The sequence below is a fragment of the Phascolarctos cinereus genome, unplaced genomic scaffold (assembly GCF_003287225.1).
Source record: "Phascolarctos cinereus isolate Bilbo 61053 unplaced genomic scaffold, phaCin_HiC Scaffold_4;HRSCAF=312, whole genome shotgun sequence".
Classification (NCBI taxonomy): domain Eukaryota; kingdom Metazoa; phylum Chordata; class Mammalia; order Diprotodontia; family Phascolarctidae; genus Phascolarctos; species Phascolarctos cinereus.
In genome coordinates, this window is record NW_027555847.1 from 219,429,883 (window position 1) to 219,445,351 (window position 15,469).

A 15,469-nucleotide genomic window follows, 5' to 3' on the forward strand; every position below is an offset into this window, starting at 1 on the left:
GTTCTCAGCAGTGCACAGCTCAAAGGAAGGCCGGTTTGGGGTGGGGAAGTTTGAGCGGCCTAGGTTTCCCTTGCAGAACCTGGGAGCTGGGGGACCCAGGAGAGCCCAGGAGGACAAAAATGAAAACGGAGAAAGAGAAGAAAGGGACGACGGCCCCAGTCTTTCCTTTCCCCTAGGCTACGGACCTCGGCCGGTCTATAGAAAAGCTGCAGTACCGATCTTGGGCAGGGTGGGGTGCTCTTGAGCCTGGATTGGATTTTAAAAAAGTCAAGACTAGGGGGAAGGGGAAGAGAGGAGGGGGAGATGCCTTTGCCCCGGGTTTGAGGCCTGGATCACTATGTCAGGCGAGGCAACTGAGGGTTTCAGAATAAAGTCTCTTTGGCTTGTGGTTTGTGCTCAGTGTGCCCTTGGGGCGGCGATTCAAGCCTGAGGGTAAGGAGTTCGAGGGCGGCTCAGGAGTTATTTCTCGGAATCTGCCCAGATGCCACACAAAATCCCTACTACAGCTACCACTGAGGCAAAGAAGCCTAGGAATGTTCTGCTAGTTCCCTTCCTTGCTTTTTGTCTAGACCTGGGCTGCAAAGTATTGGATAGAGAAAGGGGACCGCAGTTAGACGAAAGCTGATAACTGAGAAGTGAATAAAAAGAAATTCTCCCTGAAGGGGATACCCGAGATAATTGCATCCCAGACAGCTAGGAGAAATCTCGGTAAGCCTTCGAACCAAATCTCCCCGGAAGGGTGAGCCCTGTCCACAGACACATGTACCTGCGATATGCACATATGGACATATGTTATAAAGAACTACTTCGAGCCAACTTTTATGGTGTCCACTGTGGGTAAGGGATGTGTGTGTGTGTGTGTGTGTGTGTGTGTGTGTGTGTGTGCGTGTGTGTGTGTATGTGTCCTCGAGTGCGTGTGCACTCGGTCAGGGTTTTCTATCACACAAGCCCTATACGTGCAAATGGATCCTTCTCTCGTAATCCCTAAAGTTCCCTTGTGCGAACAAAGTTACCTGAATCTGCAGCGTGCCCCCAACTGAAAAGGAGCCCTGTGTCCCCCTCTTTCCCCCCTCCTCCCAGCAGCGTCCAGGAGGGTTTAGGAGAAAAGGGGTCGGGGAGTGAGGAGAGGGGTGTGTGTGTGTGTGTGTGTGTGTGTGTGTGTGTGAGAGAGAGAGAGAGAGAGAGAGAGAGAGAGAGAGAGAGAGAGAGAGAGAGAGAGAGAGAGAGAGAGAGAGACACTCTGGGGAAGGGGAAGGGGAGGGGGAGGAGCTCTCTACTTCCCTGACAACCCTCCACTTCCCCCCCCACTTCGCCATCCTCCCTTTTCCAACTTCACCTCCCAACCCCATCCTTAAAAAAAAACCAAAACAACAACAATACCCTAAACCTAAGCCCAGTGGGACGCACCCAGGTCCACCCGACGTTTGAGAAGCTACACCCCCCTCTCCTTCCAGGTCCCCCTCCCTCTCCTTCCTCCTCCCCCCCTCCCAGCACGGTCTCCTACATTAAACCTTTGATCACGCACAGAAAGAATGTGCTACTATCCCCGCGCTGCCGCTGCCGCCGCCGCCGCCGCTGCCGCCGCGCCGGAGCCCGAGCCCGAGCCCGAACCCGCGGGCCCCTCCGGAACGCCGGCGCCGCCTCTCGGAAAGCTCGGGCCCGGGGCGGCTCCGCGGCAGCCGGACCGGGCTCTCGGCGCACCGGGAGCCGCCTCGTTTGCCTTGGTGGCCGCCACCTCCCCGCGGCTTCCCGGGTCTCTCCTTGGCTCTTGACGCAGTCTGGAGCTGCAGCCGGGTTTCCTCTCCTTTCCTCTCCTCTCTCTCCTCTCCCAGTCTCAGGCCAAACCCAGCCCGGCCCCGGGAGGGGAGGGGGGGGGAGGGAGATTTGTCTTGGAGGAACCTGCCGACGGAGCTTGGGGAGGAGGAAGAGGAGGAGGAAGGAGGGGAAGCCGTAGCCGCCGCCACCACCGCCGCCGCCACCTGCCACCTCTGCCCGCTGCCTGTGCTGGGGATCTCAGCGCGCGCTCTCCGGGAGCTGTACCCCACCCCCTCCTGTAGCCCGCCCCAGGACACCCCGGGTTCAGGTAGGCGAGAGGGACTGGGGGCTGGGACAGGGTGGGAGGGGGGAGTGTTTTAGGATGAAGGGGTTCCTTCCCTTGCTGCAGTAAGGCAGACCGGCAGGACCCCACCTCAGGGGGAAGCATCGCCTTGTTTTGGGGGGATTCGTAAAGAAGAGCTGGAAGAATGAGGGGACGCCCCTTCGCTGCCGACACCGCCCCCCCCCGCAATAGCTCAGGACCCTGACTCTTCGTCCCCTAAAGCTTTAGCTTCCGCTCAGCCTTCTTTCTTTCACGTTGCTGCGGTTCTGTGCCTTCGCTGTGCCCGCTTCCCTTCGCGGTCTCCCTCTCCAGTGCCAAGGCTCCCTCCCCTTGGGGCTGTGAGTACCCGAAGTTAGCGGCTGGTGAACTCGAATCAGACCGATTTCCCCCATCAACGCCCCAAGACCTCTCCCCTAAGACCAGGAGACCCCCAGACCTTTCAAGGAACCCTAGGGAGCAGCAGATTCCCAAACTTTCAGGGTCCTATGGATCCCCAGGCTCAGGGAAGTGGGGCGGTGGGGGGGGGAGAAGGAGGCGGTACCGGCCTGGAGGGTCTCGGATCTCTTATTTCCCGTCTTCTCTGTGGAGAACCCGAACCAATCCGTGCTACCAATCTCCCTCCCCCCCCCCGCATGCATACACACACACACACACACACACACACACACACACACACACACACACACACACACACACACACGCTCACACTCACTAAGCCTCCCCCCTCTCACCCCCGTTTAAAGCAGGAAAGATGCTTTGGGATTGAACTACCGGGAAGGATGTGGGGGATGGATGCAAAGAAGGGGGTTGGAGGGAAGTGGTGCGCCCCCATCCCCATGCACAATGAGGGGGCTCCTCCTGCGGGATGCAGAGGCTGGCTGTTCTTGGGGGCTCTGAGTCCCAGTTTAGGGCAACGTTGGCCCCAAAGGCTGCATCGCCGAAGTGTGAAGAACGAGCACTGGGCTATTAATAGGAGCCTGTGACCTGACTGGCTCCTTCAGACTGCTTGGGGAAGCCGGGCCGGGCTCTGGTGGCCACAACCTCCTTCAATGTTCACCTCTTTCTCTCCTCCACTCCCTAAAAAATTCCTCTCGCTCAACCCCACCAATTCTTCCTTCTAACCTTCCATATTCACCCGCCTGGCCTCATCTCCTCTCTCTTCCCTAGTCCCCACTCTCTCACTCTCTTTACCCTTCCCCCATCTCCTAATCTCTTGCTATTACCCCTTTTCAGCTCACTGTCGTTCTCCCAACCCCCAAACTTTTCCTAGCCCTGAACGGGACTATATAGCTTCGCTACTGGCCCAGGGATTTGTCTTTATGGAAGGGTCTCAGTGTACTCCTGGGCCTAGCTCAAACTGACGCCCCTGGCCAGGGTCCCCTACGCAGGTCTTTGATTCACTGGGAGGCGGGGATGTGAAGGATTAGGTGAATGAGGGGTGGCCAGTTGGGAGCTGCCGCCACTTCTCTGCTCCGCTACAGCTGTTTTCCCGACCAGTGGGTACGGAAGTTTCTCGCGGACCAATTACTGCCTCACCCTCCCGCCCCCGATTCCCTCCACCCACCTACTCCCACCTCTTGTTCCTTTGGGCTTCGGCTAGCCAAAAGAGTTTGAAGGGGATTGGGGGTGGGCAGATTACAAAAAAAAAAAACTGTTGGGGAGCTAGGAGACCTGGGGATGTCAGAAAGGAATAAGGAAGCTGTCTGTGAGTGTTGGTGAGGGAGCGCAGAGGCTGAGGGGAACTAAGGGGAGTAGGAGAAGCTCTTAGGAAGGGGGGGTCAGGGCAGCTTCTGGGAATTTGGGGAGAAGAACCCAGTTGCCTCTGCAGTAGACCCAAGGCCTCAGGTCTCCCCCAGCAGGACGGTGCTGTCATTGCACCTCAGGGGATTTATTCCAGTATTCTCGGCTTTTAAAAATAAATCCCCTGGTGTACTGTTGGTGGTTCACTTGTCTGAGCTGTAATCGTTCTTTCCCCCAAGCTTCCTCCTCCCTAGAGAGCTCTGCCCCCTCTCCTTTACACAACAGACTTGTATGGTCCTGTCCCCCTGTTATGGGACGACATCTTCTCTATTATCTTCTCTACCTCCACTCTACCTTGTGTGAAATTTCTGGGAGGCTAAAGATGTGTGGAGGTTGCTGGTGCCCCTACCTACCTACCCCCAGCATCCCCCCACCATCCTAGTTATCGGAATTGAGGAGGGACATTGCTGGTTTTTTTTCTTCCCCTAAATTTATCTTAGGGGTTTGGAGCAGGAAGGAGGGGGACGGAAGTGGGGGGGGTGTATATAGCTGCTTTAATGTGCCTGACAGATGTGGCTATAGCGCCACCTTCTCTGTAACAGAATTAATGATCAGCATGGAGGATGCCAATCAGAAGAGCCATTGGGAGGCTGGGGCAAAAGGGAGGAGAAGGAAAGGGGGCAGGAGATGGAACTGAGGAATTGACAGCATTTTTAGGAAGTCAGATTGTAATTTTCTGGGTAAGGAGGGGCACTTGGGTTGGAATGGACTGTTCAGCCTAAGAGGTTGGTAGAGGTACTAGAAAGGTAGGACCCAATTAGATCTCCTTCCTCATATGTAGCCCAGTTTTGAGTGGCACCTCTCCACCGTAGTCTGACCCCTCCCCAATAATGTTAACCCCAAACAACTAGTTGATTTCCTTTGATAACAGCTGGTATCCCGCCTTCTCCAGGGACTCGATTAGCTTGCTGAGGTATAGGCCCAGAGAAGCCTGCTTATGTTCCCCTGCGACTCTTGGAACTTCTTTCTACTTTAAGCTAGGGGTCTTTCCCTGGGCAGAGATAATCTTCAGAAGCTCTGTGCCCTGATCCTAGGTGGACAGGGTGGAGGTAAGACTCTCTCTCCCAAGACTCCCAGAGAGATGGCTTACCCTGTCTTTTCCTTTCACCTCAGCCCAACAGCCCCAGCCTAAGCCTGGATATTCTGATTTGCTCTCCTGAAGGCCCTGTCCATAAAAGAGGGATTATAAATCAAAGACTGAGGTGGGGCTCAGTAATTGAAGAGGGGCTTTCCTTGCACCAAAGAATGCAGATCCAGTGAAATCCTAAAATCTGGGTGTGCTTGAGACCTCACCCTCAGTACAACTTTAGGATCTGGGTAAAGACATACCCTGGGGCCAGCTCCTGACATGAGATGCCCAAGTGCTTCAAGGTGAGGGGGTAAGGAAGGGGAGAAGTAAGTGCTCTAACCCAATGCCAGACAATTAGGAGCCCTATATCACTTTTTATTTTTATTTTTTACTTTCTGTGGGAATGTAGAGGAGAAAGCAAAAGGGAGGACCCAGCAAGGGAGGAGGGGGTTCAAAGCAGGTGGAGTTGGGGATTCTTTAGCTGAAGGAGAGAGAGCCTTGAGGAGAACCAGAAGACTCTAAAAGCCCTTTGGAGGATGCAGTAAGAGGCCAGGAAGACAAGAAAACTAGGGAAGACAAGCTACAGAAAATTCAATTCATCAACACTCACCATCCCCTCAGTCCCCCTCGCCCCATTATGACTAAAGCCACCATAATTTTGGTTCTGCCTCCCCCTTCTGGAAGCCAATGCTCATGGGGCTGGGTCCCCAGAGGAGAAAAAAAAAAGGAGGATTTGAAAGCTAGTTCCTCTAGAAACATCTACTTTTCCTTTTCTTTTTCTTCCAGAGATGGACTCTCTTGGTCGGGTGGGAAGCAGAAAGAGAACTCTTAGAGACTTATTAGGCCCTGGAGTCAAGGGAGGGAGTCAAGGGAGAAGACCTATTTCCCACAAGCGAGTTTCCACAGACTGCCAGTTGGTCTTTCCTTCTCATAGCAATTCTTAGGTGCCTGATGACAGTAGGTGGAGACCCCCTGGACTCTACCTCTGGGGACCCTTCCCTTTGCTAGCAACTGAGGAATGGCTCAGGGAGGCAGCCTTGAGGGCAAACTAGGTAGTTATTTTCACCTTCTGATGCTAAAAAAAAATCTGAAATGCTTATCCATAAGGAACCTATAGATTCTCACTGGTATCAGGGTAAAAATGGTGGGTTTGTGACATCTTCCCTTTCACATTGCTCCCCAGACTATTAACTTTTGGTGGTTTCATTGTAATTTCAAGGATATTCTTTCTTTTTGTTCATTGCGAACTGAGTTCCCCAGAGCAAAATGGGGGGGCCTCAGGAAATACACTGATTTACCCCTTCCTCAATCCTCCTAGGGATTACCGTTTACAGATTAACTTTAAGAGATGGGGAACCTAGCTCACTATGTCAGACAAAAAATAGCCCCTGGGGGGAACTCGGTCTTGACCCAACTCCTATCTGAACCCAGAACTGGATCTAGGTGATCTCATCAAGTATTTAAGGCGCTGGAGCAGCCCATGTTTGGGGATGGGCCAGTCAATACAGGAATTAGTTTTCTTGTGGGGAATTCATTCATATTCTCTTTCTCTTCCTCATACACTATAGGATTTATCTTGATTTGCTGCCTTTGAATTGAGTCAACTCTTTTGTATGCTGCGTGAATTGGCCAGCTGCTTTGTAGAAAGAGGAAGGGAGCGTGCAGTGGGTACAGAGGAAAAGGGGAATCAGTGCTGGGGATGGAATGAGACAGGAAGGAGGGTGGGGGAGAGGAGCTACACTTACAAAGAAAGCGAGACAGCGCTGACCTAGGACAGGCTGGGGGAGGGGACAGAGCGAGAGGTCTAGCGTTGCCTCCTTAGCTACCAGAAATAGGGTTGGTAGGGTTGTAGGATTGGGAAGACAAATGCCCCACAGTATAGAGTGTGTAAGCTCTTTGAGGGCAATCATGTTTATCTTTTCGTCGCTCCCTAGGTCCCCTTTTCCCCCTCCCCCCGCCCCCGCACGAAGCTCAAGACCTCGTACAGAATTCGAGCTCTCAGCATGTCCGTCGGATAAATCCAGTGATGGTAAAAGGGAGAAGAACAGGGGCTGAGAGTAGGTCGAGGGAGACCTTGTGCTGAAAACACCTACTTTCCAACCTGCATTCTCATTCCCAATCCTCACCCTCCTGATCCTGGACAAATAAATGGTCTGGTAGTGCAAAAGTCCAAGATGGAGGGAAAGCCCCGAGGATCCCCTGCCTGGCATATAATAAGCGCTTAATAAACGCTCCGTCATGGAAGAGGTTGTGTGTGTGTGTGTGTGTGTGTGTGTGTGTGTGTGAGAGTGAGAGAGAGAGAGAGAGAGAGAGAGAGAGAGAGAGAGAGAGAGAGAGAGAGAGAGAGAGAGAGAAAGAATGTCTGGATCAGAGAAGTTGACTAATCAATCCATATTTATTGAGGCCCTCCACCCCGGCACAGAGTCCCATTCTTAGCGCCACTAGGTAACAGAAAACAGTTAACTTACCACCCCCTCCCCTCCTCTCCACTGCATCTCATATCTTACCTCCCAAGAGAAGCTACCTTGGGACAAACTAAGAGAATAGCTCAATAAAACAGATTACTTGGTTGCTTACCCTTCCTACTCCTCCCTCCCCCCTCCTCCAGTCTAAGTATTCGGAGAGGGACGAGTGGGGGCGGGAGATAGAGGACTAGAGCCCTGAGGAAACCCTTCTTTTAATGCTAATAGATCTTCTAGCCCAACCCTCCCTCCCCCCCTTAGTCGCCCCCACAGCTGTGGGACACGGAGATCGCTCAGTTGTATGGACTGGAGAGAGGAAAGACTGATGTACAGGCAGAAAGAGAGGAGAGGAAAGGAGAGAGAATGAGAATTCTCTTTGCCTGAGAGGGGAAGGGAGGGGCCGCGCTCTCAGATCGATGGGAGAAGCAGGGGAGGAATTTCAATACCGAGAGCAAAGTTAGAGACTGAAGGACGGCAGAGAGAGAGAGAGGCGGAGAAGCCTTGGCAGTGGCGGCTGGCAGCTAGCTGGCTCCGCAGGTAAGGAGTCAGAGCCCGGCTGTATTGGCACCTTCGAGAGGGGGGAGCAGGGACCGAGACGGGAATGGTGGCTGGAGTTGGGGATGGTGAGAAGGAATTCAGGGCTGAATTTTAGGAAAGGAAAGCCGATAGCTTAGTCTAAACTCCCTCTTCCCCGTCTCCTTCGCCTTCAGGTGTAGCACCTGAGCACCAGGTACAACGTGCAGTTGCTCCCTGCCCAAGTCTCGGAGTCCGAGGGGAAAGCAAGCTCTACGTCTCTCTTTAGCTCCCCTACCCTTAGCCATCCCTAAAAACTAAGTTCGGAGGAACTTTGCAGTCCGGTTTGCCCTTTGGCTTCCGGGCGCCGAGGTGGGAGGGGATGGCCACTCCTCCAGTTAAACAAACAGTCGGGTTTGCTATCCACAGTCATCGACTCGCGTGGGAGCCCTGGGGCTGAGCGGTGGCTCTCTCCTCGCCCGCGTCAAGGAAGAAGGAGCGAGTGAGCGAGCGCAGGACACGTCGTCCTGCTGGGGACAGAGCGACCGTCAGCCGCGGGGGACTGGGGAAGACGCCGGAGCCGCCCGGAGCGCCCCGCCTGTCTAGACTTGGAGCCTGCGTATGCCCTCGGGAAGAGGAGGAGGAGGGAGGCGGTGGCCGCGCAGCGCGTAAGTTTGTTTGCATCCACTTCCGAGGACAGGGCTGGGGGGCTGCACTGGAGGGGACCCGCACTCTCCCCACCTCACCTCCACTTCTCCGAGGAGCGTGGGGTGTCCTTTGACCTCGAACTCTGTGCTGGGGTAGGGGTGGGGATGAAGAAAAAAATGGGTTCTGCCTGGAGTGCCAAGGGCAAGCCCCCTCTCCCTTTTCTATCAGCCCTTCTCAGGCCGGGTCTGCTGCTGGGTCAGCCCCCAACGAGCTAAAGCAGTTGCCTTTGATCGTCTAACAAACGCTGTTCAAAGCTTGGTTCTTCCCTTAAAGCTAGGGAGTATTAGCTATTTGTCAGATTTCCTTCCCTTCGCCTTGGTGGGGGGGTGAGGGGCGGAAGGGAAAAAATACTGGGGATAGCAGGGGCTCGTTGCTCATGGAAACTAGCTTAGGTTCTCTCTTCTGGGGACCGGGAGCTTGGGATGAATGTGTTAGCAACATTCTGGGCTTAACTCAGGCAAGCCCCTTTTCTAGGGCTCTCCATGGAGCAGAAGCCCGATCAGATTTGTGGGGGAGGAAACCACCCTCTGCGAAACCTCTGGGGCTGAGTGGTAGGTACCAAGGAAAACACCTTCTCCTTCCCTCTGCTTCATTCCGGGACAGCCCGGAAAACTACAAAAGGCCAATCGCTAGCTTGACCTGGGGGCTCGGGAAACCCTGTATAAAGAGATCGGACAAAGTTAGTGATTTTGTTTCCTTTGTTGATTCTTTACATTTGGTTTATAATTTACAAATAATAACAACCAATTCACGTTTATATTCCTTTAAATCCTACGTAACACTCCAGTGAAGTAGATAGTGAAAATATTTATTATCTCCATTTTCCAGATGAGGAAACTGAGCCTCAGAAGATCTCTACAGTGTTCTCTGAGTTGCTTAGTAAAATGCAGAAAAGGGATGAGAACTGGCCTTTTGACTCCTCCTACACAGTAGTTCCTTGTTTGAATCTCATAATATTTTTGAGATGTATCCATGCCCCATTTGACAGATGGAGAAACTGAGACTCCGAGAGGCTAAGTGACTTGTCCAAGATCACAGAGTGAGTCAGTGAGAGAAACTGATAATAGAACCCTGGTACCTTTATTCTCAGTCCAGTATTCTTACCTAAGACGACATAAAATCACCTAGGAAAGCATGAAAACCTCAGTACTTTTTTAAGCAGGCAAGAAAGGTTATGATAAGGCTATTGCAATAAAACCCTATTAGGTACTCAGTACATCAATCTCTCCCCTAGGCACCCTGACTCAAAACTGGGACCCTTTTCAGTTTAATATCTAATAGTTTGCAATGTGGCTAAATGTAGAATTCCAAATGATACAGCAGCTTGGGAATAAGGAATAAGGAGATTTGTGACTCTGGAAAAGCTCAGCATGGACGTGAAGTAAAAGGTATCTCTATCAACAGAAATAGCCGGTCTCTAGACTCACAGAGCAGGGGGAACTTGGAAAGGGTGGGAGCAAGGAGAGATGAGGGTGGAGGCAGTTGGAGGAGGGATGGGCTAGATCTCCTTTGGTCTAGGTCTAGAACAAAATCTGGGAAGGAAGAAAGACAGGAGGGGCTTACTTCTACAGAAAACCCAGTAATTTTTGTAAGTCTTCCTCAAAACTGGATTCTCTGTACCTTCAAAAGAAAAAGGACAGACTGACATTCTCAGAATCCCTAGAAGAATGCCTCCTCTAGCTAAAATGGTCTCATAGCCTGGAGCCGGTGGACAGACAGCTTTGATTGACTTGGATGCCTTTCCCTTATCACTTCACATGGAATGTTCGGACCCCAGATGTCCCCAGTGGGTTTGCCTCGATTCTAAATAGCAATTGAAAAAAATATTAGGGACAAAAAGGATGAAAGTGATAGACATGAAGGTTCTGGGTACCTCGTTGCAACATGCAAACTGCCCCCCTCACCTCAGCTCTAACAAACATTGATGAATTTTCTCCTCCAACTCTTCTGGATGAAGGGGATGGAATAGATACCAGGAATAGGTTAATCCAGTTCAACAGCATTTTAAGTTTCTACTCTAGTAGGCAACATGATGTGGAGGAAGCAGCATTGACTTCACGGCTTGGGTTCTGAGCTGACTCTACTGTTCATTAGCTTGGTTAAGTTGCTTCCTCCTCAAGTCCTCAGTTTCCTCCTTTCTAAAAATGAGAGTGTTGGACAAGATGATCCTTAAGCTCCTTTCTAGCTCTGAAGCCTATGCAGGACACTGTGACCCCTGCTTCTCCCCATTGGAGCTATCCGGTAAAATCTTACTGTGCTTAACTGTGAACGGAAGCAGAAGATAGGTTTCTGTGTGGGTTATTTCAAACGCTATTGGCTTGGAGAAAATTTATTACCATAGGTGCATAGACTTTTTGTGTCCATATTTCTCTGTAGAAAAGGGACAGGCAGATCCTGTAGATACACCAGTAGATGTATATAAACATATATGTATAAATCGAGAGTGGTTAAATGAAATACACCAGTGAATGACAAACATGCAGATAGATCTCAGGGTCCAGGTGACAGGGTAATAAATTTCACAGCATGAACCAGAAGCAGTCAGTAGTGTTACCAGGGAGCACTGGATAAATTTTATTATGTGTCTTTCAACATCCCTCTCCCCAACCATGTTATTCTTCCTGAGATATTTCACTTTACTTTCTTTTACTAATTCATGAATTCTCTTGCTGGTTTCCATGGATGCTTCTCCCAACTAAAGAAAGACTCACTCATTTGCTACCTGGTCCTTACATTTGAGGCAGTTTGATGTAATTGCTGATAGTGTGGTACGAACTCCTAGAAAAAGAATCCCAGAATGTTAACAGCTGCAAGAAAGCTGCCCTCTCATTTTATAGGTAAGGAAACTGGAGTTCAAAAAGGGGACATGGGGGGCAGCTAGGTGGCACAATGGATAAAGCACCAGCCTTGGAGTCAGGAGGACCTGAGTTCAAATCCTGACCTCAGACACTTGACACTTACTAACTGTGTGACCCTGGGCAAGTCACTTAATCCTGATTGCCTCACCAAAAAAAGGGGGAAAAAAGGGGAAAAAAAGAGCGGGGAGGGGACATGATTTACCCAAAACTATACAACAAGCTCTATGACATTGTAGACATGGACTTTTGCCTAAGTTATCAGCCATAGCCCAGGTTCTGGACTGAATAGAATTAGATCCAGTCTTGGACACTCCTCCCCACCACACTTCAAATCACTGTATTCTTGAATCCTGCTTCAGACACTTAATAGCTGTATGATTTCGGGCAAGTTACTTAAACTCTCTGGTTCTGTTTCCTCCTCAGTAACTCGAGAGGATTGATTCTGATGATCATTCTAGCTTTAAAGCTATGTGATCCTCTGTTGCCCTTCTTCCTCCAAGAAAAGGCCCAGTCACTTAGGAGTGACTGGGGAAAGAGATTTGGATTGAGTCTCAGGCAACGTGGTTGGGCTCTCATAGTTGGCTCTTGAGAATCTCAGCATACAGTTTAAAAACAGTAAGTCTCTATGTCTCAGGATAAAAGGATCCCAGATCCTACATGAGCACACAAGGTAACAACTCACATATCAGGTCCAGGACAGCCTTTATTCCACATGTAAAAACAGTGTTTAAGTAATAATAATAATAAGTGATCAATCTTTTCCCCTGTCAAAGGCAAGACTAGACCCCAAATCTTAACCATCCAATGCTCTTTTCATTATACTGTTGGTTTAGATAAGCAAAATGGCTAAGCTTCTGGAACGTCCCTGGGTTGCTAATGTCGGAGTTATGGGTTATGAATAGTGAGCTGCCAGCTGGCTCTGCTGAACAGAGCAGATACCGTAATTAGAGAGCCATGACAGAGGCCTCTCTATGTGCTATTTTTGTCTACCTACCCTTATGCATACCTGTGTGGCTCGCCCTGTACACAGCAGTTCTACAGTGGTAAAAAAAAAATGTGGCATATTATGGTAGTGACATCAAGAACATAATGTACACATCGCATATTGTCACTGGCTTTCTTCCTAGATATCCTCCTTACACCCTCTCTCCCTTTCCCCCTCAACAATTTTCCCTAGCCCATTGTCCTGCTAGTACCCGAGGAGAAGAACTGTTTCATCCTTAACTAACTTTAGAACTTTTCTTGTCCTGACATGCAATCCTTTAGAGTGAGGGGCAGAAGAAGAGACCTTCATCCTGGGTCTATTAAAAAAAAAAAAGAGTGTCTGGGAGAGCCAATACTTTAAATCCTAGAAGGCTTTTTTTTTTAAAGATCCCTTTTGAGGTGAAAGACATTTTATTTTTATAACATTCTCTTACTACAAAGAAAAAAATGGGCAAGTGACTTGCCCAAAGGAACGCAATGAAGTTAATGACAGAACAAAAATCTTGTTCTCTGAGACTCATTCTAAATCTATTTCCCCAGTGACTCCAAGTGACTAGGACTTTTCTTGGAGGCAGGAGGGCATCAGAGGATCATGGCTTTAGAGCTAGAAGGGACCTTACAGGTCATCAAAATCAATCAGATGAGGAAACAGGCCCAGAGAGTTTAAGTGACTTGCCCAGGGTCATACAGCTAGTAAGTGTCTGAGGCAAGATTCAAACCCAAGCTCAGCACTATCCAGTCACTATACTGTCCTGCTTTAGAGAAGAGAAAGGTCAGAGAGGTCAAGCTACTTAAATTCCACCACTTTTCTTTTGGCCCTTTTCTGATTACTTCTTAAGAGGGTCTCCTTTTTCCTTCTACTTTTCATCAGTCATTTTGGGAAGGAGAACAGTATTGCTTTGCTAGTGATGGTACCTCGGATCTCTAGAAAACCTTTCTTTGTACAAGTTTCAGAGCCCTTCCGCTCCCTCTCTCTCCCACCCATTTCTTATGCCTGCCCCCCCCCCACAAGGCAGGAAAGAGCAATGTCTAAATTGAAGGCTGTAAAGCAATGTGGTTGGTGCAAGGCTGGAATCTGAATCTTGAGGACTAATCCACCTCTCCAGCTTCTGACCTATACTGTTACATCCCTTTAGCTCCAATGTCTCATCCCCATCTTACCCTACCCCAGTGCTTTCATTTCACCTTCCTCCATTGATTCATGAATCCTCTTCCTATTTGCAAATGGAGGGTTCCCACGACCAGAAACTTGGTAACCAGTTAAGGCTTACATCTGGCTTTACTTTATTCCCTTTGCAGCAGCTATACACCTCAGCCTGTTCTCCCCTTCCCTCCTTTATACTCATTGCCCCTTAAATGTCCTCATTGTCCACCCCAGGGCCTTTCCTTTGTGAACACCAAGCGTGGCCCAGCTGCTTGAACAGTGTATTCAGTCATTTTGCAGTCTGTCTGACTCTTTGTGACTCTTCAATTCTTTCTCAGCAAAGATACTGGAGTTTGCCATTTCCTTCTCCAGCTAATTTTACAGATGAGGAACTCAGGCAAACAGGGTTAAATGACTTGCCCAGGGTCACACAGCTAGTAAAAATCAGGAAAATGAGTCTTCCTGACTTCTGGCCTGGCACTCTTATTTACTGTACCACCTACCTGTCCTGTGCTTGAACAATAGCTCTGAAAAAATAATAAATAAATGCTATGGGAACTTGGAGGAGGGAGAAATCACCTTGTTTAGTGCAGTCAAGGAAAGCTTTCTGGAGGAGGTGAGATTTGAGCTGGGCCAAGGGATGGGTAGGATTCACGTAAGTAGAGAGGAAGGGTGGAGAGACCATTCTAAGCAGCAAACTGGGGGATCAGAGGTCCTGGAGACAAGAAAGTATTGAATGTTGGAGGATCAGTGAGCAGAGCAGTATGGTTCTGTTAAAGAGTAATGGGAGATGTCTGGGAAAGTAGAAGAAAGGACTGCAAAGGTCTTTTGTGTTCTATTATTCTACTCCTTTCTTCTTATTCCATCTCTTGTCTCTCCTATTCCTTTCCCTGCTTCCCCACCCCAGGTCAGTGTTTGAGGCCCACAGCCAAATAGATCAGCTTTTTCCAGACCCCTTACCACTAGGAGAGCACTGAATTCCAAGAGGCTTAAAAAACCTGTGGCCAAATCCTCAGGGGTTCCTAGCACATATGAGGGATAGGGAATGGGGCACTATCCCCTTACCTCTACCTACTGAAAAAGGAAAAGGGAGCCTGGGGTTAAAGCCATTATCCACAATAATATCCTTTTGATTTCTTGAATCCAATTTGCCACACTTCTTAAAAGTAAGGCTGAACTAGAGTGTGTTGCATGCACTAGGCACTTAATGTTTGTTGAAAGGATAGGTGGATAGGTGGATGGGTAGGTGAGTGGGTGGGTAGATGGATGAATGTGTGAGAGGGAGATGGATGGGTGGATGAATGGATAGGTGGATGGATGGATGGATGGATGGATGAATGGATAGATAAATGAGTGGATAGATGGGTAAAGTAGGGAGAACAAGGAAGATATAAGGGATAGACAGAAAGAGCTACTTTGGACTATAGAAAGCTGTAAAGTTCCTTATAGATAAGTTAATTAATAAGAGTTTATTAAACACATACTATTTGCCAGCCGCTATCAAGTGTTAGGCACTGAGAATAAAAACAGAGAAATAGTTCCTACCTTTCAGGATCTCACATTCTATTGGGGGAAATAACAGAATGTGTAGAATCAAATATGAAATACATATAGGGTACTTTATGATGCACCAGTAGCTGCAGGTATCAGGGAAGGCCTCATGTAGATGGAACTAAAGCCAAACTTTGACAGAGTTAAGAGATTCTAAGAATCAGAAATGAAGAGAGTGCATTCTAGGCATGGAGAAACAGCCTTTACAAAGTTATGAAGATGGGTGTTGGAATGCCGTGTATGAGGAGTCCAATGTTTCTTAAGCTAAACGATACTGAGGAC

The 15,469-nt window shown here is 49.4% G+C and overlaps 1 protein-coding gene across 3 annotated transcripts in view; it reads left to right on the forward strand.

The window, feature by feature from the left end:
- Window positions 1–1,531: 1,531 nt before the first annotated feature.
- Window positions 1,532–15,469, forward strand: part of ELFN1 (extracellular leucine rich repeat and fibronectin type III domain containing 1) — a 190,973-nt gene continuing 177,035 nt past the window's right edge. For all 3 annotated transcript variants that reach the window (XM_020975267.2, XM_020975269.2, XM_020975271.2), the window contains exons 1-2: window positions 1,532–2,083; window positions 8,372–8,610. The gene's annotated coding sequence lies outside the window, so the exon portion shown is untranslated. The remainder of the gene's footprint in view (window positions 2,084–8,371; window positions 8,611–15,469) is intronic.